We start from the raw sequence: 24,184 nt of genomic DNA on the forward strand, positions 1-24,184 counted from the left end.
CTATGAAGACGATAATAAACTTATCCAGGTATGGCTTGCAGACACGATTCATGAGATCCATGAATACGGCAGGTGCGTTGGTTAATCCGAATGGCATCACGAGAAACTCGTAATGACCATAACAAGTTCTGATGCAGTCTTCATCACATCGCTCTCTTTCACTCTCAACTGGTGATAACCGGATCGCAAATTGATCTTAGAGTAAATGCCCGATCCTTGTAGTTGATCAAAAAGATCGTCAATGCGGGGAAGAGGATACCGATTCTTGATCCTCAATTTGTTGAGTTCACGGTAGTCGATACACATGCGGAATGATCCGTCCTTCTTCTTCACAAACAAAACAGGTGCGCCCCAAGGCGAGAAACTTGGTTGGATAAATCCACGGTCTAGCAGTTCTTGTAATTGGCTCTGCAACTCTTGCATCTCAGAAGGTGCGAGTCGGTAAGGTGCGCGAGCTACAGGTGCAGCTCCTGGCACTAAATCGATCTGAAACTCCACTGCTCTCGGTGGCGGTAATCCAGGCAATTCTTCCGGAAAGACATCGGAAAATTCGTTCACAATTCGCACGTTATCCACGCTCTTCTCCTCAGTTTCTAACGTTTTCACATGTGCCAAAACAGCAAGACGTCCTTTCTTCATGATCTTTTGCACTTTCATACAACTAATGAGATTTAGTTTCGAACTACATCTCTCTCCGTAAATAATCAGTGGCTCACCATTTCTGTGCGGTATACGAAGAGCTTTATCTCTACAGATAATGTCAGCCCTTATCTTAGTCAACCAGTCCATACCAACAATAACGTCAAAGCTTCCTAACTTAATGGGTATCAAGTCAATCTCGAAATCCACACCAGCTATATTGATAATAGCTCCTCGGCTAATTTGGTCAACTTTCTCAAGTTTCCCATTGGCTTCCTCTACAAGCATACTCTCCTTTAAAGGAACTAACGACCAATTTATCTTATCGCAAAAGTGTCTACATACATAACTCCTATCGGCACCAGTATCAAATAAGACAGAAGCTAATAGATTGTTGATAGTGAATATACCTGTCACCAAGTCGGGGTTCTCACGAGCATCCCTTGCATTCACATTGAAAGCTCTGCCACGCGGTGGTCCGCCGTCCTTTCACTTGTTGGGACACTCATTTCTGAAGTGGCCCGTTTGTCTGCATTCATAGCACTTTCTCAGTCCATTGGGGTTCGGCTTCCCAGTCATGGTGGTGATCTTGCAGTCCTTGCCAATATGCCCGGTCCTTTTGCATTTTTCACAAACAATGTTACAGTACCCGGTATGGTGCTTGTAGCACCTCTTGCACTGTGGTAGACTGCCCTTGTAGTTGGGGTTCGAATTGGTGTTCGGATTGGGGTTCCTTTCATCGTTGTGCCTCTTGGCGGGGGTTTGATCATAGGCTCTCCCCTTGTTGTTATCCCACTTACGCTTATCACTACTACCCGCTTCGGACTTAGCCTTCTCTGGTTCATCGCTGATGATTTGGTTCATTAAGGTATGCGCCATGCGCATTGCTTCCGGGACATTAGGTGGCTTAGACGAGGTGACATTTCCCTTAATGGACTTAGGAAGTCCCCACAAATACCTTTCCATACGCTTAAACTCCGGGGTAACCATGGTAGGACACATCAGGGCTAACACCAGATACCTACGGTTGTAACCATCGAGATCGTTTCCCACAACCTTCAACTGCATAAACTCAATCTCCATTTTCTGGATCTCTGTCCTAGGGCAATATTCCTCAATCATGGCCCCTTTGAACTCCTCCCATGAGTAGTGACCCGAAATTTTCCATGTTTATATATATATTAAATGAAATTATTATTTACATGATTAAGTGTTTCCAACGTGTTAAACAATCAAACTTGTTAAGACTTGATTAATTGAAATAGGTTTCATATAGACAATTGACCACCCAAGTTGACCGGTGATTCACGAACGTTAAAAACTTGTAAAAACTATATGATGACATATATATGGATATATATATAGTTAACATGATATTATGATAAGTAAACATATCATTAAGTATATTAACAATGAACTACATATGTAAAAACAAGACTACTAACTTAATGATTTTGAAACGAGACATATATGTAACGATTATCGTTGTAACGACATTTAAATGTATATATATCATATTAAGATATATTAATATATCATAATATCATGATAATATAATAATTTAACATCTCATTAGATATAATAAACATTGAGTTAACAACATTTAACAAGATCGTTAACTTAAAGGTTTCAAATCAACATTTACATGTAACGACTAACGATGACTTAACGACTCAGTTAAAATGTATATACATGTAGTGTTTTAATATGTATTCATACACTTTTGAAAGACTTCAAGACACTTATCAAAATACTTCTACTTAACAAAAATGCTTACAATTACATCCTCGTTCAGTTTCATCAACAATTCTACTCGTATGCACCCGTATTCGTACTCGTACAATACACAGCTTTTAGATGTATGTACTATTGGTATATACACTCCAATTATCAGCTCTTAGCAGCCCATGTGAGTCACCTAACACATGTGGGAACCATCATTTGGCAACTAGCATGAAATATCTCATATAATTACAAAAATATGAGTAATCATTCATGACTTATTTACATGAAAACAAAATTACATATCCTTTATATCTAATCCATACACCAACGACTAAAAACACCTAAAACACTTTCATTCTTCAATTTTCTTCATCTAATTGATCTCTCTAAAGTTCTATCTTCAAGTTCTAAGTGTTCTTCATAAATTCTACAAGTTCTAGTTTCATAAAATCAAGAATACTTCCAAGTTTGCTAGCTTACTTCCAATCTTGTAGAGTGATCATCCAACCTCAAGAAATCTTTCTTATTTACAGTAAGATATCTTTCTAATACAAGGTAATACTCATATTCAAACTTTGATTCAATTTCTATAACTATAACAATCTTATTTCGAGTGAAAATCTTACTTGAACTTGTTTTCGTGTCATGATTCTACTTCAAGAACTTTCAAGCCATCCAAGATCCTTTGAAGCTAGATCCATTTGTCTCTTTTCTAGTAGGTTTATCCACAAAACTTGAGGTAGTAATGATGTTCATAACATCATTCGATTCATACATATAAAGCTATCTTATTCGAAGGTTTAAACTTGAAATCACTAGAACATAGTTTAGTTAATTCTAAACTTGTTCGCAAACAAAAGTTAATCCTTCTAACTTGACTTTTAAAATCAACTAAACACATGTTCTATATCTATATGATATGCTAACTTAATGATTTAAAACCTGGAAACACGAAAAACACCGTAAAACCGGACATACGCCGTCGTAGTAACACTGCGGGCTGTTTTGGGTTTGATAATTAAAAACTATGATAAACTTTGATTTAAAAGTTGTTCTTCTGGGAAAATGATTTTTCTTATGAACATGAAACTATATCCAAAAATCATGGTTAAACTCAAAGTGAAAGTATGTTTTTCAAAATGATCATCAAGACACCGTTCTTTCGACTAAAATGACTACCTCTTACAAAAACGACTTGTAACTTATATTTCTGACTATAAACTTATACTTTTTCTGTTTAGATTCATAAAATAGAGTTAAATATGAAACCATAGCAATTTGATTAACTCAAAACGGATTTAAAATGAAGAAGTTATGGGTAAAACAAGATTGGATATTTTTTGATTTTTGTAGCTACGGGAAATATTAACAATTCTATACGAATCATATCCTAGCTAACTTATATTGTATTATACATGTATTCTAATATATTATGTAATTTTGAGATACCATATACACGTATGCAAATGTTTTGACATATCATATCGACCCATGTATATATATTATTTGGAACAACCATAGACACTCTATATGCAGTAATATTGGAGTTAGCTATACAGGGTTGAGGTTGATTCCAAAAATATATATACTTTGAGTTGTGATCTAGCCTGAGACGTGTATACACTGGGTCGTGGATTGATTCAAGATAATATATATCGATTTATTTCTGTACATCTAACTGTGGACAACTAGTTGTAGGTTACTAACGAGGACAGCTTACTTAATAAACTTAAAACATCAAAATGTATTAAAAGTGTTGTAAATATATTTTGAACATACTTTGATATATATGTACATATTTGTTATAGGTTCGTGAATCGACCAGTGGCCAAGTCTTACTTTCCGACGAAGTAAAAATCTGTGAAAGTGAGTTATAGTCCCACTTTTAAAATCTAATATTTTGGGATGAGAATACATGCAGTTTTATAAATGTTTTACGAAATAGACACAAGAAATTGAAACTACATTATATGGGTGAATGATCGAAGCCGAATATGCCCCTTTTGCTTTGTAGCCTAAGAATTAGTAAACCGATCTACTAATTGACGCGAATCCTAAAGATAGATCTATTGGGCCTAACGAACCCCATCCAAAGTACCGGATGCTTTAGTACTTCGAATTCGTTTTTATCATGTCCGAAGGATTTCCCGGAATGAAAGGGAATATTCTTATATGCATCTTGTTAATGTCGGTTACCAGGTGTTCACCATATGAATGAATTTATCTCTATGTATGGGATGTATATTGAAATATGAAATCTTGTGGTCTATTATTATGATTTGATAATATATAGGTTAAACCTATAACTCACCAACATTTTTGTTGACGTTTTAAGCATGTTTATTCTCAGGTGATTATTAAGAGCTTCCGCTGTTGCATACTAAAATAAGGACAAGATTTGGAGTCCATGCTTGTATGATATTATGTAAAAACTGCATTCAAGAAACTTATTTTTGATGTAATATATTCTTATTGTAAACCATTATGTAATGGTCGTGTGTAAACGGTATATTTTAGATTATCATTATTGTGATAACCCGGGAATTTCCGATCAAATTTAAACTTAATCTTTATATGTTTCTGACACGATAAGTAAAGTCTTTAATGTTGAGTCTCGAAAACTTTGAAACTAGGTTCATATATTCAATTGACCTTTGACTATTCCCGACGATTCACGAACAATGGTGTGTAGATAAATATATATGTATATATAATAATTAGAAATAATAAAATAGAACTGAAACGTTAGAATCAAATATGTAAGGTATGATACAAAAACAATTAAGTTGTTATTAAAATGAATCTATGAAAATATATATATATATGATTCTTGTACACAATTAACATACTATGTATATTCTATTAAATATTTGAATATGTTTTATGAATATTACAAAAATTAAAAATAGGTAATGTTAATATATTAAATGTAAATACAAGTTAAAAATGTAGTTATTATATTAATGAATATTACTTTCATTACTAACATTAATATCAGTATTATTTATATCATTAATTTAAATACATAATATGTTATTGTATATTACAAGTATTACATAACTAATAAAATGTAATATTAATATATTTAATTTAACAAGAAGTTAAGAATATAGTTGTCATAATAACATTAGTATCATTTTCATTATTATTATTAAATACTAATATCAACATTAGTTATTATTATTATTATTATTATTATTATTACTGTTATAATTGTATTAATAAAATTCTAATAATGTTAGGGCTATCTAATTAAAGATTTTCTTTTATAAGAAAGGTTGAAATTATAAATTAGTTATGATTTAAATAAATATGTTATTTAAACAATGGTGTGTAGATAAATATATATGTATATATAATAATTAGAAATAATAAAATAGAACTAAAACGTTAGAATCAAATATGTAAGGTATGATACAAAAACAATTAAGTTGTTATTAAAATGAATCTATGAAAATATATATATGATTCTTGTACACAATTAACATACTATGTATATTCTATTAAATATTCGAATATGTTTTATGAATATTACAAAAATTAAAAATAGGTAATGTTAATATATTAAATGTAAATACAAGTTAAAAATGTAGTTATTATATTAATGAATATTACTTTCATTACTAACATTAATATCAGTATTATTTATATCATTAATTTAAATACATAATATGTTATTGTATATTACAAGTATTACATAACTAATAAAATGTAATATTAATATATTTAATTTAACAAGAAGTTAAGAATATAGTTGTCATAATAACATTAGTATCATTTTCATTATTATTATTAAATACTAATATCAACATTAGTTATTATTATTATTATTACTGTTATAATTGTATTAATAAAATTCTAATAATGTTAGGGCTATCTAATTAAAGATTTTCTTTTATAAGAAAGGTTGAAATTATAAATTAGTTATGATTTAAATAAATTATTAATTATTATTATTGTCATATTTTTTTTTAGTAAATATCATTATTATTGATATTTTTTTATTTAGTAGTATTATTTGTTATTTAGTATTATTATTATTATTATTATTATTTATATTATTATTAATTAAATATAGAATTCTAAAGATATAAAACACGTATGAAATATTCTTCCTTATCTGTTTTATTTGTTTTATGCCTTATCTGTATACTCGTGATACCAGGTCAGTATCGTGAACCCTACTAGGAGACTTTGATCAATTATTTTTGGAATCAATCGTATAAACCTCATTATATCATCCATATTTGCAAGCATCTATCATCAAACTGATTTATAGCAATTTTTTTTTAACCTCTGTACGTATTACCTTTTTTGCTCTTAATTCGAAAACGAGTCCATTTTAAAAATCTAAAAGTGCAGAAGTGTTTTAAATCATGTCATGAATGTTTCCTCAAAATCTTAGGTTCCAATTCATGATATCATGCCCGAATTTTCGAGTCAAAGTTGAAATTCAAAAAGTCAAAGGTTGTATTAATCATGAAATTCGAACTCTGTGTAGTGTTTTAGGATCAATTGAGGTTATAGAAAGTTTATAGGAATGAAATGAAACTTATTTCATGTTGTAACCAATGGCCAAAACGATCTTGAAAATCAAAAGCAAATTTTTTTTTCTTTGTTCCAACAGCGTCGGCCAAGGGGGCTGTTTTCATTTTTTATTATTATTTAAAGGATCGAAATCAATGCATGTTATTTATGATTCAATATAAATTCGTAATAAGAATTGTGTTTCGCTGTATTGAAGTTGGGTTGAATTTTGATTAGTATATGCTTGATGAAGGAGATGATAATAGAATGAAATAAACGGGTTTTAAAAACAATTGGATTGGAGTTTAATCAGAATAGCAAGGATGGTAGGGTGGTATGAGGGTGTTGTGATTGAGCGGGAGGTCGCGGGTTCGAGACTCGTTCAGGACTTTTCTTTTTATATAAGCGATTGGAAGGTATAAATCATTATCAAAAATTATAATTATAATTGTTAATATTATTATTATTATTATTATTATTATTATTGCTATATGAATTATTAATATGTTGATTATTGTTAAATTGTATCATTTACGAGATATAGATATTGTTACTAACATATGTATTAATATTATTATGATTAGGGTTATTATTATTATTATGGAATATAATTCAGGTTATCATTTTTTTTTTCTCATTAATAATAGTATTAGTATCACTTTTATAACTTTTAGTACTATTATTTTTATTATTAAACAAAGGTATCATTATTAACAATATCTTTATTAATATTAGTATTTTTAACAAAGTTATTATTATCATTATTAGTAAATCATTAATATCATAGCTACCATAAACAGTAAAATCAATATCGTTACAAGTACTATTATTAATATCATTGTTATTATCACTAATAGGGTTATTATTGACCTATGTAAATTATTAATGTTATTATCATCCTTATTTTTACTAATATTAACTTAGCATAATAGAACTACTGTTTTGATAAACAAATTAAATACATACATAAATATATATATTTAATACATATAACATAACAAAACTTAATATTTTTATATATATACAAAATGAACATATAATATATATAAATATATTATTAATATAAAAATGATATAACTAATACATTTATATATATATGTGTGTTCAATTACAACTATGAATATTAATAATTATACAAATGATATAGGTTCGTGAATCCGAGGACAACCCTACATTGTTCAGTTATTCAATATAGTCATATGTATTTTTACTACAAAATACATTAGGTGAGTTTCATTAATCCCTTTTTAAATGCTTTTGTAATATATATTTTTGGGACTGAGAATACATGCACTGTTTTTATAACTGTTTTACGAAATAGACACAAGTACGTGAAACTACATTCTATGGTTGAATTATCGAAATCGAATATGCCCCTTTTTATTAACTCTGGTAATCTAAGAATTAGGGAACAGACACCCTAATTGATGCGAACTCTAAAGATAGATCTATCGGGCCCAACAAGCCCCATCCAAAGTACCGGATGCTTTAGTACTTCGAAATTTATATCATGTCCGAAGGAGGATCCCGGAATGATGGGGATATTCTTATATGTATATTGTGAATGTCGGTTACCAGGTGTTCAATCCATATGAATGATTACTTTTGTCTCTATGCATGGGACGTATATTTATGAGAAATGAAAATCTTGTGGCCTATTAAAATGATGGAAATGTTTATTTATGTTAAACTAATGAACTCACCAACCTTTTGGTTGACACTTGAAAGCATGTTTATTCTCAGGTATGAAGGAAATCTTCCGTTGTGCATTTGCTCATTTTAGAAATATTACTTGGAGTCATTCATGGCATATTTCAAAAGACGTTGCATTCGAGTCGTCGAGTTCATCAAGATTATTATTAAGTCAATTATAGTTGGATATATTCTGAAATGGTATGCACGCCGTCAATTTTCATTGTAAAGAAAGATTGTCTTTTAAAATTGAATGCAATGTTTGTAAAATGTATCATATAGAGGTCAAATACCTCGCGATGTAATCAACTGTTGTGAATCGTTTATAATCGATATGGACTTCGTCCGGATGAATTAGGCAGGGTCCTTTCAGTTGGTATCAGAGCGGTGGTCTTAGTGAACCAGGTCTTGCATTAGTGAGTCTAACTGATAGTCGTTAGGATGCATTAGTGAGTCTGGACTTCGACCGTGTCTGCATGTCAAAAGTTTTGCTTATCATTTTTGTCGGAAATCATCTGCTTATCATCCTTAGGGAATTACCTGCTCATTATTCTTAGTCTAGACACGTTTTACTGCATTGACTGCATGAATAGTGTAAAGACAAAATTCATATCTTAGCGTATCTGGCAATTCATATCTTAGCTTATATGTTACTGTAGACCTTTCCTGTTATCTCTCGTAAATTTCTCCGTAATTTAAAGGATCCTGGTACTATATATATCTATGCATATTATGCATTGAGAATACATTCAATTATCAATTGTTGTCATTAAACTCTTCATACCAAAAATCTTTTCTGTGATCGCGTAAGATGGCCTCTACGAATCGACCAAGTTCCTCTGACTCCGAAGACAGCGTGACGGGAGCACAACAACCAATCAACTACCGTGATTACTGGAGAAAATGGGGGTGGGTTCGTGACAAACTCACCCTATGGAGAAGGGAAGAAGGTACTCCATATCATGAATCGAATCTACCACCTAACCTTGGAGTACTCAACCCGCTCACCGGCGAACCTGTTCGCAACACCGTTTATACCCTTTTTGCAAGAATTTTTCGTCTTGAGGCTACCATTAATGGAACTAGAGAAGATATCCGACCTCTACCTCACACTGATAACCAACCAGGGTTAGTAAAAGAAGTCAAAGAACTCCGAGCTCGAGTGTTAACTTTAGAGAACACGGTACATAATTTGCAAGCACCAGCAGTATCACCAATACCAGTAACATTACCAGCCTCAGCACCAACAGCACTAGTACCAACAACAACAACAACACACGAATCAACATCACAATCTGTACCTCGAGTATAATCATCGTTTTACGTATCGTTCTACATCATTTATCTTCGTTCGACATGGCGATTATGTAATCTCTAAAGTTTTGGAAATTATTCATTCTAGTTTCAACCGAAAATTAGATGAGATTAATATTATGTTAACTCATTAAATCCATGAATACATCTGAAGAAAATATATATGTAAGTATATTTTCATAAAGATTGTAATTAAAAATTCATTCGTACAAACTGTTAATGGTGAAAATATTTTAGCAGGTAGGTAATACCCGAGGAATATTTAAGATTCACATTACATTGTACATTCTTCGAATCTGATTCAACAGTCATTTACTATCCTATTTTCAAACACCGGTATACGTATCCGTTCACTGCAAAATAACCGTTTTCATTCAACTTCATATTTAGATTTTAACTTATCAGAATTCAACAAGTGGCATAATGAAGAAAACATTTGACAAAATAAAATTTGTTAGAAACAAACAAATTAACTAGGAGAAAATTTGTTAAGAATCCACGCTAACTGTTCCTAGCTAATTGTTCCCAGCTAACTGATTACACTTTATTTATCGCAATTTAATTATCGCAAATTACATTCTCGCAATTTTATTTATCGTCATTTAATTTCTGTTATTTACTTTACGCATTTAATTTAACGTCATTTAATTTCTGTATTTATTTTACGCACTTTAAATATCGGGACATGTATACAAGGTTTTGACATATCATATTGACGCATCTATATATATTATTTGGAATAACCATAGACATTCTATATGCAGTAATGAGGGAGTTAGCTATACAGGGTTGAGGTTGATTCTATAATAATATATATACTTTGAGTTGTGATCGAGTTTGAGACGTATACGGGTCACGTTACGTATTAATTAATTCGAATACTATATATTAAACTATACATGAATTATTAAATTGCTAACTGTGGACTACCAACTGTGGACTACCAACATTGGACAATTAAAATGAATTAAAATATTGACTATAACATATGAAACTAAATATTTCTTCAAGTTTGCCACTTGATCCCATTTAAAACCTCATTTGTATCTTGACGATTTCAATCTGCGTTCAAATCTTTCATGATTCTTGAAAACATTTCAATCGAAAGGATGAACCAATCGCACTTCATTTATGGAAGGAAAGAGTGATGCATATATCTATGCACCTGAAAATACTCGGAACCTGAGTAAACGTTTAACATGTATCTTTGTTAGATCCTTTAGCATTATTATTACCCAAAATAACTTCACAATCCCTTTTCAAGGTAGTAAATTTTGTCACAGCTCAAACAATTCAACTTCGACTTTTCACTCGGTTTAACTTATTATAACCCTGATATAAAAGTTGCCTTTCGTCATCAATACCGGAAAACCGATTATATCTCACTGCATTAACAGTAAACGTACCAGCAACCTCGTTGCTTCTTGGCTTAAATCTCTCTGACAAATCATTATATTTATTCATTGAAACCCTATCATATACTCATCTGCATCTTGTAACGAGAACTGCCATAACAATTACCAGGAATCAACAATCAGTACTTTGAAAACTCACAGCATATCTACATCAACAATTATATGTATGACATTTATCTTTTAGAATTATGATCTCTCATTCTGAAATTCTGAAAAGCACTCAGTCACAAACCAATACTCTGAATGTTGAAAAAGCTGAATGAAGCAGCAGAAACCATAGACAACCGTAAACGACCTTAATCATTGAAAGTTTGATGATAAAGAATAGTATGTTGGAAAAGCTCAGAAAAGTTGGAATTGGAAAACGGATTGAGCTAACCACGAAGGAGACCAAGGACAAATACAAGGACCATACCATATATTCAAAGAATCCAGGTAATTCTGGATCCGATGAAACCTTCAACGAAAATCTTGCTCCGTACTCATGTTAAAATCTTGCGAAAAATCTTCTTCATCACCCATCGAACTTAGAAATTCCAAAAATATCATCATCAATATCTTCGATATTTCTGAGGATATTTTCAAAAATATTCTCATCCGAAATTATATACCTCTTCGTGCTTCCTGTGTATCAGTATATTGGAAACATTCAAGAGAAAATTTAGTACCGAAAAGCAGGTTATGTGAAACTATGAAGAAAGCTGTGGACAAATCACAAAGAATAAGTTTGACTTCAAAGAATCTAAATGATTCAATGTCTGCTGAAGTCTTTAGCGAATATCTTGCTCATTACTCTAAACCCTTGCAGACAATAGTTTCCATCATTCTCTGATCTTAGATATTTAAAGATATCATCGTATCTTTCATTATAAATATCCTTCATATTTCTGAAGATATTTTCATAACTATTCTTATCTGAAATCATTAATCTCTTCGTGCTATCAGTGTTACATCATATAGAAACTGTTAGTTTCTATATTCTGTAAAATTCGAGCTTAAAATATGAATGTTATTGAAGTAATGTTGGGAACTGATGCATGAGTTAGTATAATATAATGACACTTGATCAACGTGATTATATTACAGTAAGTCATGCTGAGTTTTTAATGGAACGTGATGATTCACAGATCATAACGTCATCATGTGCCATGTTACACGACTCGTTCATTCTACTTCACCTTCGGACATATCAAGAAAATATATTCTTGATAGTTCTATTCTCAGCGATTCTGGTAATTTGACAAATCAAACCGTGCTATCACGTTCCTTCCTTCTTAGAACATTATAATCATTAGAAACTCTATATCTACAAATTCTGGACTATTATTCGCTTGACTTGAAGTCGGGAAGAGAAAACAAAAGCATAGAGCTTTGAAATATAAGGGATAATATAAAGCCCGATAACAACACAAAAATTACAAACCGTGTATATCAATGTTTTACGCAACATAAAAACATGAGAAAATTAAAAACATTATAATCCCAAGGGCGAAGTAGAAGAAGGCAGATTCCTCTGGTGGGAGTTGGAAAAGGAGAATGATTGTTGCGAAAGTAAGAATGAGGACAAGGATCAGAACTGGATTAAGCATTTTTCAGAATCTTTTAGATGTATGAAACAAGAAGGAAAGTATAGGAATGGTGAGAATAATGAAACGGGAAAAGTCTAATTTATAATGGGAATATCAGACAGAGTAATCGAGACAGATCACCGTATTTAATTATAAGAGCTCTTAATTTCCTTATTCGCCGAAGAAATCAAATGTTTTAGATTTCTAAGATTTTCTTTAAATCCCTTGAATTCCGGGATTCAACCCTCTACGTCAAAAGCTATGACGCACCATATCTTCTAAATTCGACCATGACTAGTCAAAAGTTATGATGAAACTTGTCTTTCTCATTTTACTATTTTATGATAACTTCATTCGTACGCTTCACATAAACGAATCGTTTTATTCATATTAATCAATAATGATAAAACTCTATTTATCAACTCATATTCGTCATGAAAATATTTTTATTGTTAGCCATGACCATCCCACTCAAATTTCGGGACAAAATTTCTTTAACGGGTAGGTACTGTGATGACCCGGAAATTTCCGATCAAATTTAAACTTAATCTTTATCTGTTTCTGATACGATAAGCAAAGTCTTTAATGTTGAGTCTCAAAAACTTTGAAACTAGGTTCATATATTCAATTGACCTTTGACTATTCCCGACGATTCACGAACAATGGTGTGTAGATAAATATATATGTATATATAATAATTAGAAATAATAAAATAGAACTGAAACGTTAGAATCAAATATGTAAGGTATGATACAAAAACAATTAAGTTGTTATTAAAATGAATCTATGAAAAAATATATATATGATTCTTGTACACAATTAACATACTATGTATATTCTATTAAATATTCGAATATGTTTTATGAATATTACAAAAATTAAAAATAGGTAATGTTAATATATTAAATGTAAATACAAGTTAAAAATGTAGTTATTATATTAATGAATATTACTTTCATTATTAACATTAATATCAGTATTATTTATATCATTAATTTAAATACATAATATGTTATTGTATATTACAAGTATTACATAACTAATAAAATGTAATATTAATATATTTAATTTAACAAGAAGTTAAGAATATAGTTGTCATAATAACATTAGTATCATTTTCATTATTATTATTAAATACTAATATCAACATTAGTTATTATTATTATTACTGTTATAATTGTATTAATAAAATTCTAATAATGTTAGGGCTATCTAATTAAAGATTTTCTTTTATAAGAAAGGTTGAAATTATAAATTAGTTATGATTTAAATAAATTATTAATTATTATTATTGTCATATTTTTTTTTAGTAAATATCATTATTATTGATATTTTTTTTATTTAGTAGTATTATTTGTTATTTAGTATTAATATTATTATTATTATTTATATTATTATTAATTAAATATAGAATTCTAAAGATATAAAACGCGTATGAAATATTCTTCCTTATCTGTTTTATTTGTTTTATGCCTTATCTGTATACTCGTGATACCAGGTCAGTATCGTGAACCCTACTAGGAGACTTTGATCAATTATTTTTGGAATCAATCGTATAAACCTCATTATATCATCCATATTTGCAAGCATCTATCATCAAACTGATTTATAGCAATTTTTTTTTAACCTCTGTACGTATTACCTTTTTTGCTCTTAATTCGAAAACGAGTCCATTTTAAAAATCTAAAAGTGCAGAAGTGTTTTAAATCATGTCATGAATGTTTCCTCAAAATCTTAGGTTCCAATTCATGATATCATGCCCGAATTTTCGAGTCAAAGTTGAAATTCAAAAAGTCAAAGGTTGTATTAATCATGAAATTCGAACTCTGTGTAGTGTTTTAGGATCAATTGAGGTTATAGAAAGTTTATAGGAATGAAATGAAACTTATTTTGTGTTGTAACCAATGTCCAAAACGATCTTGAAAATCAAAAGCAAATTTTTTTTTCTTTGTTCCAACAGCGTCGGCCAAGGGGGCTGTTTTCATTTTTTTTTTATTATTTAAAGGATAGAAATCAATACATGTTATTTATGATTCAATATAAATTCGTAATAAGAATTGTGTTTCGCTGTATTGAAGTTGGGTTGAATTTTGATTAGTATATGCTTGATGAAGGAGATGATAATAGAATGAAATAAACGGGTTTTAAAAACAATTGGATTGGAGTTTAATCAGAATAGCAAGGATGGTAGGGTGGTATGAGGGTGTTGTGATTGAGCGGGAGGTCACGGGTTCGAGACTCGTTCAGGACTTTTCTTTTTATATAAGCGATTGGAAGGTATAAATCATTATCAAAAATTATAATTATAATTGTTAATATTATTATTATTATTATTATTGCTATATGAATTATTAATATGTTGATTATTGTTAAATTGTATCATTTACGAGATATAGATATTGTTACTAACATATGTATTAATATTATTTTGATTAGGGTTATTATTATTATTATGGAATATAATTCAGGTTATCATTTTTTTTTCTCATTAATAATAGTATTAGTATCACTTTTATAACTTTTAGTACTATTATTTTTAATATTAAACAAAGGTATCATTATTAACAATATCTTTATTAATATTAGTATTTTTAACAAAGTTATTATTATCATTATTAGTAAATCATTAATATCATAGCTACCATAAACAGTAAAATCAATATCGTTACAAGTACTATTTTTAATATCATTGTTATTATCACTAATAGGGTTATTATTGACCTATGTAAATTATTAATGTTATTATCATCCTTATTTTTACTAATATTAACTTAGCATAATAGAACTACTGTTTTGATAAACAAATTAAATACATACATAAATATATATATTTAATACATATAACATAACAAAACTTAATATTTTTATATATATACAAAATGAACATATAATATATATAAATATATTATTAATATAAAAATGATATAACTAATACATTTATATATATATGTGTTCAATTACAACTATGAATATTAATAATTATACAAATGATATAGGTTCGTGAATCCGAGGACAACCCTACATTGTTCAGTTATTCAATATAGTCATATGTATTTTTACTACAAAATACATTAGGTGAGTTTCATTAATCCCTTTTTAAATGCTTTTGCAATATATATTTTTGGGACTGAGAATACATGCGCTGTTTTTATAACTGTTTTATGAAATAGACACAAGTACGTGAAACTACATTCTATGGTTGAATTATCGAAATCGAATATGCCCCTTTTTATTAAGTCTGGTAATCTAAGAATTAGGGAACAGACACCCTAATTGACGCGAACTCTAAAGATAGATCTATCGGGCCCAACAAGCCCCATCCAAAGTACCGGATGCTTTAGTACTTTGAAATTTATATCATGTCCGAAGGAGGATCCCGGAATGATGGGGATATTCTTATATGTATATTGTGAATGTCGGTTACCAGGTGTTCAATCCATATGAATGATTACTTTTGTCTCTATGCATGGGACGTATATTTATGAGAAATGAAAATCTTGTGGCCTAATAAAATGATGGAAATGTTTATTTATGTTAAACTAATGAACTCACCAACCTTTTGGTTGACACTTGAAAGCATGTTTATTCTCAGGTACGAAATAAATCTTCCGCTGTGTATTTGCTCATTTTAGAAACATTACTTGGAGTCATTCATGACATATTTCAAAAGACGTTGCATTCTAGTTGTTGAGTTCATCAAGATTATTATTAAGTCAATTATAGTTGGATATATTCTGAAATGGTATGCACACCGTCAATTTTCGTTGTAAAGAAAGATTGTCTTTTAAAATTGAATGCAATGTTTGTAAAATGTATCATATAGAAGTCAAATACCTCGCGATGTAATCAACTGTTGTGAATCGTTTATAATCGATATAGACTTCGTCCGGATGAATTAGGATGGGTCCTTTCAATTATTTGATAATCTACATAATACTTTTTAAACCTTTATCGATAAAATAAAGGTTATGGTTGTTTTAAAAATGAATGCAGTCTTTGAAAAACGTCTCATATAGAGGTCAAAACCTCGCGACGAAATCAATTAATATGGAACGTTTATAATCAATATGAACGGGACATTTCAGTTGGTATCAGAGCTGGTATAACTGCGTCCATGTGTGGCGGGTTAGTCGTAAAGGAGGTTCTCACAGTGTTACCTGTGACGAAGCATTGGCTCTTACGCCTTGCGATCCCTTACGAGAGTTGGCAGTAGCCAAGAGGCAGGCCCTAAAATTAGTATCTGAGGTACACTCAGTGGTCACCAGGCGGTTAGCTGGGAAGGCACTGGGTGGGACGGTAGTTGTCCCCAACTGTATTTCAGTTGGTATCAGAGCGTTGGTCTTAGAGAACCAGAAAATTTGCATTAGTGTGTCTTATCGAGTTTGTTAGGATGCATTAGTGAGTCTGGACTTCGACCGTATTTTCTTTAAAAATGATTGCTTAACATTTTTGTTGGAAACTATATATTATTAACATGTAAATATTATGTGATATATTAATCTCTTAACATATTTGATATTGTGTGATAGATGTCTACCTCTAGCACAAATCCTATTGACTTAACTAATAATAACGAAGAGTCGAATATATATTGGCAAGATTCACAAGTTCCCGAAGAACCGGAAGAAGAGGAAACGGAACCGGAAGAAGAGGAACCGGAAGAAGAGGAACCAGAAGAAGAGGAACCGGAAGAAGAAGAGGTTCCGGAGGGGGGAATAGTAGGAACCACAGAAAACCGATCAAATAAAAGAAAATCCTCAACCAATGGACCAAAGTTAATAATGGTCATTGGTGTTTCCGCTAAGGAAGCAAAATATTGGGAAAATTACCAATTTTCCGATGAATCGGATCCTGATGAGGATTCCGATGATGTTATAGAAATTACCCCGACCCAATTTAATGAGGCAAAAGAAAATAATAAGGGAAAAGGCATCAAAATAGAGAAATCTGATTTCGACCCCGATAAACTTTATATGTACCGTCAACACCTGTATTTTCAATATCGTGACAATAACCCGAGAACCTCTAAACCACCAGGTTTTTCTAAACCAATGTGGAAAACGACGACTCGTATTAGAGGAACATCATATATTCCTAGAAAATTAGGAAAACGAACCAAGTCCGAAGAACAAGAAACCAGCAATTCAGATTAGAGGGTTGTAATCATGTTATGTATTATATGTATTGTAGTATGCTTGTACTTTTATGTTCTATGTAAAAATTGCTTGTATTGTTTGTTAATTATCTTTTACGAATCTAATCCTTGTCTATTTTACAGTATAAAAACAAAATGGACGTTAAGGGTAGACAACCGAATATTTTAGAAGACCTACCAGAGGATAAGATTGAGGAAATCTTGTCTAGAGTCGGTCAAAATTCATCATCACATTTAGTTATGGCGAAATTAACTTGTCAAACATTTGAAAGACTTTCCGGAAATGCCTTAGTTTATAAAAGGCTTTCCTTTGATAGGTGGGGTATATCACATTGGGGAGACCGTAAGTTACGCCGTGTTTTCTTTAAAGCATTAAATGCGGGGAACCCAAATGCAATTTTACGCAACGGGTTAAGAACCTATTTTGACTCAACATATCCCAACATAGGATTTCGTGAATTAGAAAGAGCTTCTAACATGCAACATAAAGAAGCATGTTATGCTTACGGGTTAGTGATGTTCGCTTCTTACCAAAGTGAGATAAAGAACATCGGATTGCAACTTTTAAATAAAACCTTCCCACAAGTGACGGATTCAGTAGTTGGGGTGAGAAACAAGGTTTTTAGATTATTACGGGGCTGTTGGACATTACGAAACCCTCGTCCTTTTGACGACATTACAACATGCTGCCTAGCCAATGGTCATAACGGTTATTTTCCACAAGACCAAGGATGGGAAGTCGTCTTAGTAAAACCAGAATGCATGACTTGTTTCTAGACTTATGAATTGCGTGTCTTTATTTCCTTTGTTGAACAACTTGCGTATTAACTAGGTTTATCTTCAAAACTGTCCTGTATCAAAGTGTACTATATTTCATGTTATATGTAAAAGTTGTAAGTTTGAAGAATATTTGTATGTGATATATTATTATAATCAGTTTTTCATATGGAATTGTAGTAGTTGAATTGTATATTAGCTACTAAGTATGAACTTAACGGGTAGGTAGTACCCAAATTTAAACTTATAAAACGCTATTATGAAGAAAAAGCTTTTATAAATGAGTTCATATTATGCTACGAAATACTATTGACTACTCTTAATATTCTGTATGATTAACTCGATTCAGTTGGCTATTTTGAAGTAAATGGCACCGATGACTCGACAAACCATGAATATGAGCGAAGAGGAATTTCGTACCTTTCTTGCTGCAAACATAGCCGCAGTACAGGCTGCGCTACATACCAACAATAACTCTGAATCTAGCAATGCAGCTAACGGTGCAAGAAATCATGTAGGATGCACCTACAAAGAATTCACTGCCTACAAACCTTTGAAATTTGATGGAACCGAAGGACCAATTGGATTGAAACGGTGGACCGAGAAAGTCGAATCGGTGTTTGCCATAAGTAAGTGTACTGAAGAGGACAAAGTTAAGTACGCTACGCATACCTTCACAGGTACTGCGTTAACGTGGTGGAACACCTATCTTGAACAGGTAGGACAAAATGCTGCTTATGCACTACCGTGGTCGGCATTCAAGCAATTGATGAACGAGCATTACCGTCCTAGAAACGAAGTCAATAAACTCAAGGCAGAACTTAGAGAGTTACGAACACAAGGGTTCGACGTTACCACATATGAACGACGATTCACAGAGTTGTGCCTATTGTGCCCGGGAGCATTCGAAGATGAAGAAGAGAAGATCGACGCGTTTGTAAAAGAGTTACCAGTAAGGATTCAAGAAGATGTAAGTTCACACGAGCCCGCTTCTATACAGAAGGCAAGTCGAATGGCTCATAAACTCATAAATCAGATTGAGGGAAGAATTAAAGAGCAGGCGGCCGAAGAAGCCAACACGAAATAACTCAAGAGGAAGTGGGAGGAAAATGGTAATAAGAGTCACCAGTACAACAACAATAACAATTACAACCACAATTACAACAACTATCCCAACAACCGCAACAACAATCGCAATAATAACCGCAATCCTAACAATAACTACAACAAACATCCCAACAACAACAACAACAACTACAACAACTGTTTCAACAACAATAACAATCCCAACAACAACCTCAATAACAACAACGGCAACAAAAACCAAAAACAGCCATGTCATAGGTGTGAAGAAAATCACCAGGGGTTTTGCACGACATTTTGCAACAGGTGTAAAAGAAATGGTCATAGCGCGACAAAGTGTGAGGTCTACAGACCAAAGTTTAACAGAACTAAGGGAGCAAATAATGCCGGAACAAATAATGCCGAAACGAATAGTGTCGGAGCAAGTAATACCAACGCTATTTGTTTTAAATGTGGAAAACCGGGCCACATTATTAGAAATTGCCCGAATCAGGGGAATACTAATGGGCAGGGCCGTGGAAGAGTTTTCAATATTAATGCGGCAGAAGCACAGGAAGACCCGGAGCTTGTTACGGGTACGTTTCTTATTGACGATAAACCTGCTTATGTTTTATTTGATTCGGGTGTAGATAGAAGCTATACGAGTAGAGAATTTTGTGCTAAATTAAGTTGTCCATTGACGCCTTTGGATAGTAAATTTTTACTCGAATTAGCAAATGGTAAACTAATTTCAGCAGATAATATATGTCGGAATCGAGAAATTAAACTGGTTAGCGAAACATTTAAGATTGACTTGATACCAGTAGAGTTAGGGAGTTTTGATGTGATAATCGGTATGGACTGGTTGAAAGAAGTGAAAGCAGAGATCGTTTGTTACAAAAATGCAATTCGCATTATACGAGAAAAAGAAAAACCCTTAATGGTGTACGGAGAAAAGAGTAATGCAAAGTTAAATCTTATTAGTAACCTGAAGGCACAAAAACTAATAAGAAAAGGTTGCTATGCTGTGCTAGCACACGTCGAGAAAGTCAATTCCGAAGAAAAGAACATCAATGATATTCCCGTCACAAAAGAATTCCCCGATGTATTTCCGAAAGAATTACCGGGACTACCTCCACACCGATCCATTGAATTTCAAATAGACCTTGTACCGGGAGCTGCACCAATAGCTCGTGCTCCATACATACTCGCACCTAGCGTAATGAAGGAACTTCAGAGCCAATTACAAGAACTTTTAGAGCGTGGTTTCATTCGACCAAGCACATTACCGTGGGGAGCTCCTGTTTTATTTGTCAAGAAGAAAGATGGTACATTCAGGTTATGTATCGACTACCGAGAGTTGAACAAACTTACCATCAAGAACCGCTACCTACTACCGAGAATCGACGACTTATTTGATCAACTACAAGGCTCGTCTGTTTATTCGAAGATCGATTTACGTTCTGGATATCATCAAATGCGGGTGAAGGAGGATGATATTCCAAAGACTGCTTTTAGGACGCGTTACGGTCATTACGAGTTTATGGTTATGCCATTTGGATTGACTAACGCACCAGCTGTGTTCATGGACCTCATGAACCTAGTGTGTGGGCCATATCTTGACAAGTTTGTCATTGTTTTCATCGATGATATACTTATTTACTCGAAGAATGATCAAGAGCACGAAGAACACTTGAGAAAAGTGCTAGAGTTGTTAAGGAAAGAAAAACTGTACGCTAAGTTTTCAAAGTGTGCATTTTGGTTGGAAGAAGTTCAATTCCTCGGTCACATAGTGAACAAAGAAGGTATTCAGGTGGATCCAGCAAAGATTGAAACCGTTGAAAAGTGGGAAACCCCGAAAACTCCAAAACACATACGCCAGTTTTTAGGAATAGCTGGTTACTACAGAAGGTTCATCCAAGACTTTTCTAGAATAGCAAAACCCTTGACTGCGTTAACGCATAAAGGGAAGAAATTTGAATGGAAGGATGAACAAGAGAAAACGTTTCAGTTATTGAAGAAAAAGTTAACTACGGCACCTATATTGTCATTACCTGAAGGGAATGATGATTTTGTGATATATTGTGACGCCTCAAAGTAAGGTCTCAGTTGTGTATTAATGCAACGAACGAAAGTAATTGCTTATGCGTCTAGACAATTGAAGATTCAGAAACAAAATTATACGACGCATGATTTGGAATTAGGCGCGGTTGTTTTTGCATTAAAGACTTAGGGGCACTACTTATATGGGGTCAAAAGTATTATATATACCGACCACAAAAGTCTTCAACACATATTTAATCAGAAACAACTGAATATGAGGCAACGTAGGTGGATTGAATTGTTGAATGATTACGACTTTGAGATTCGTTACCACCCCGGGAAGGCAAATGTGGTAGCCGACGCCTTGAGCAGGAAGGAAAGAGAACCCATTCGAGTAAAATCTATGAATATAATGATTCACAATAACCTTACTACTCAAATAAAGGAGGCGTAACAAGGAGTTTTAAAAGAGGGAAATTTAAAGGATGAAATAACCAAAGGATAGGAGAAGCATCTCAAAATTCAGGAAGACGGAACCCGGTATAGGGCTGAAAGGATTTGGATACCAAAATTTGGAGATATGAGAGAAATGATACTTAGAGAAGCTCATAAAACCAGATACTCAATACATCCTGGAACGGAGAAGATGTACAAGGATCTCAAGAAATATTTTTGGTGGCCGGGTATGAAAGCCGATATTGCTAAATACGTAGGAAAATGTTTGACGTGTTCTAAGGTCAAAGCTGTGCATCAGAAACCATCAGGTCTACTTCAACAACCTGAAATCCCTGAATGGAAATGGGAAAACATTACCATGGATTTCATCACTAAATTGCCAAGGACTGCAAGTGGTTTTGATACTATTTGGGTAATAGTTGACCGTCTCACCAAATCAGCACACTTCTTGCCAATAAGAGAAGATGACAAGATGGAGAAGTTAGCACGACTGTATTTTAAGGAAGTCGTCTCCAGACATGGAATACCAATCTCTATTATCTCTGATAGGGATGGCAGATTTATTTCAAGATTCTGGCAGACATTACAGCAAGCATTAGGAACTCGTCTAGACATGAGTACTGCCTATCATCCACAAACTGATGGGCAGAGCGAAAGGACGATCGACATCTCAATGCTTGAAGACATGCTACGAGCATGTGTTATTGATTTCAGAAACAGTTGGGATCAACATCTACCGTTAGCAGAATTTTCCTACAACAACAGCTACCATTCAAGCATTGAGATGGCGCCGTTTGAAGCACTTTATAGTAGAAAGTGCAGGTCTCCGATTTGTTGGAGTGAAGTGGGGGATAGACAGATTACGGGTCCAGAGATAATACAAGAAACTACCGAGAAGATCATCCAAATTCAACAACGGTTGAAAACCGCTCAAAGTTGACAAAAGAGCTACGCTGACATTAAAAGAAAAGATATAGAATTTGAAATTGGAGAGATGGTCATGCTTAAAGTTGCACCTTGGAAAGGCGTTCTTCGATTTGGTAAACGAGGGAAATTAAATCCAAGGTATATTGGACCATTCAAGATTATTGATCGTGTCGGACCAGTAGCTTACCGACTTGAGTTACCTCAACAACTCGCGGCTGTACATAACACTTTCCACGTCTCAAATTTGAAGAAATGTTTTGCTAAAGAAGATCTCACTATTCCGTTAGATGAAATCCAAATCAACGAAAAACTTCAATTCATCGAAGAACCCGTCAAAATAATGGATCGTGAGGTTAAAAGACTTGAACAAAACAAGATACCAATTGTTAAGGTTCGATGGAATGCTTGTAGAGGACCCGAGTTCACCTGGGAATGAGAAGATCAGATGAAGAAGAAATACCCGCATCTATTTCCAGAAGATTCGTCAACACCTTCAACAGCTTAAAATTTCGGGATGAAATTTATTTAACGGGTAGGTACGGTTGTGACCCGAACTTTTTCATGTTTATATATATATTAAATAAAATTGTTATTTACATGATTAAGTGTTTCCAACATGTTAAGCAATCAAACTTGTTAAGACTTAATTAATTGAAATAGGTTTCATATAGACAATTGACCACCCAAGTTGACCGGTGATTCACGAACGTTAAAAACTTGTAAAAACTATATGATGACATATATATGGATATATATATAGTTAACATGATATTATGATAAGTAAACATATCATTAAGTATATTAACAATGAACTACATATCTAAAAACAAGACTACTAACTTAATGATTTTGAAACGAGACATATATGTAACGATTATCATTGT

This window comes from Rutidosis leptorrhynchoides, chromosome 1 (genome assembly GCF_046630445.1).
Source record: "Rutidosis leptorrhynchoides isolate AG116_Rl617_1_P2 chromosome 1, CSIRO_AGI_Rlap_v1, whole genome shotgun sequence".
In the NCBI taxonomy this organism is placed as follows: Eukaryota; Viridiplantae; Streptophyta; class Magnoliopsida; order Asterales; family Asteraceae; genus Rutidosis; species Rutidosis leptorrhynchoides.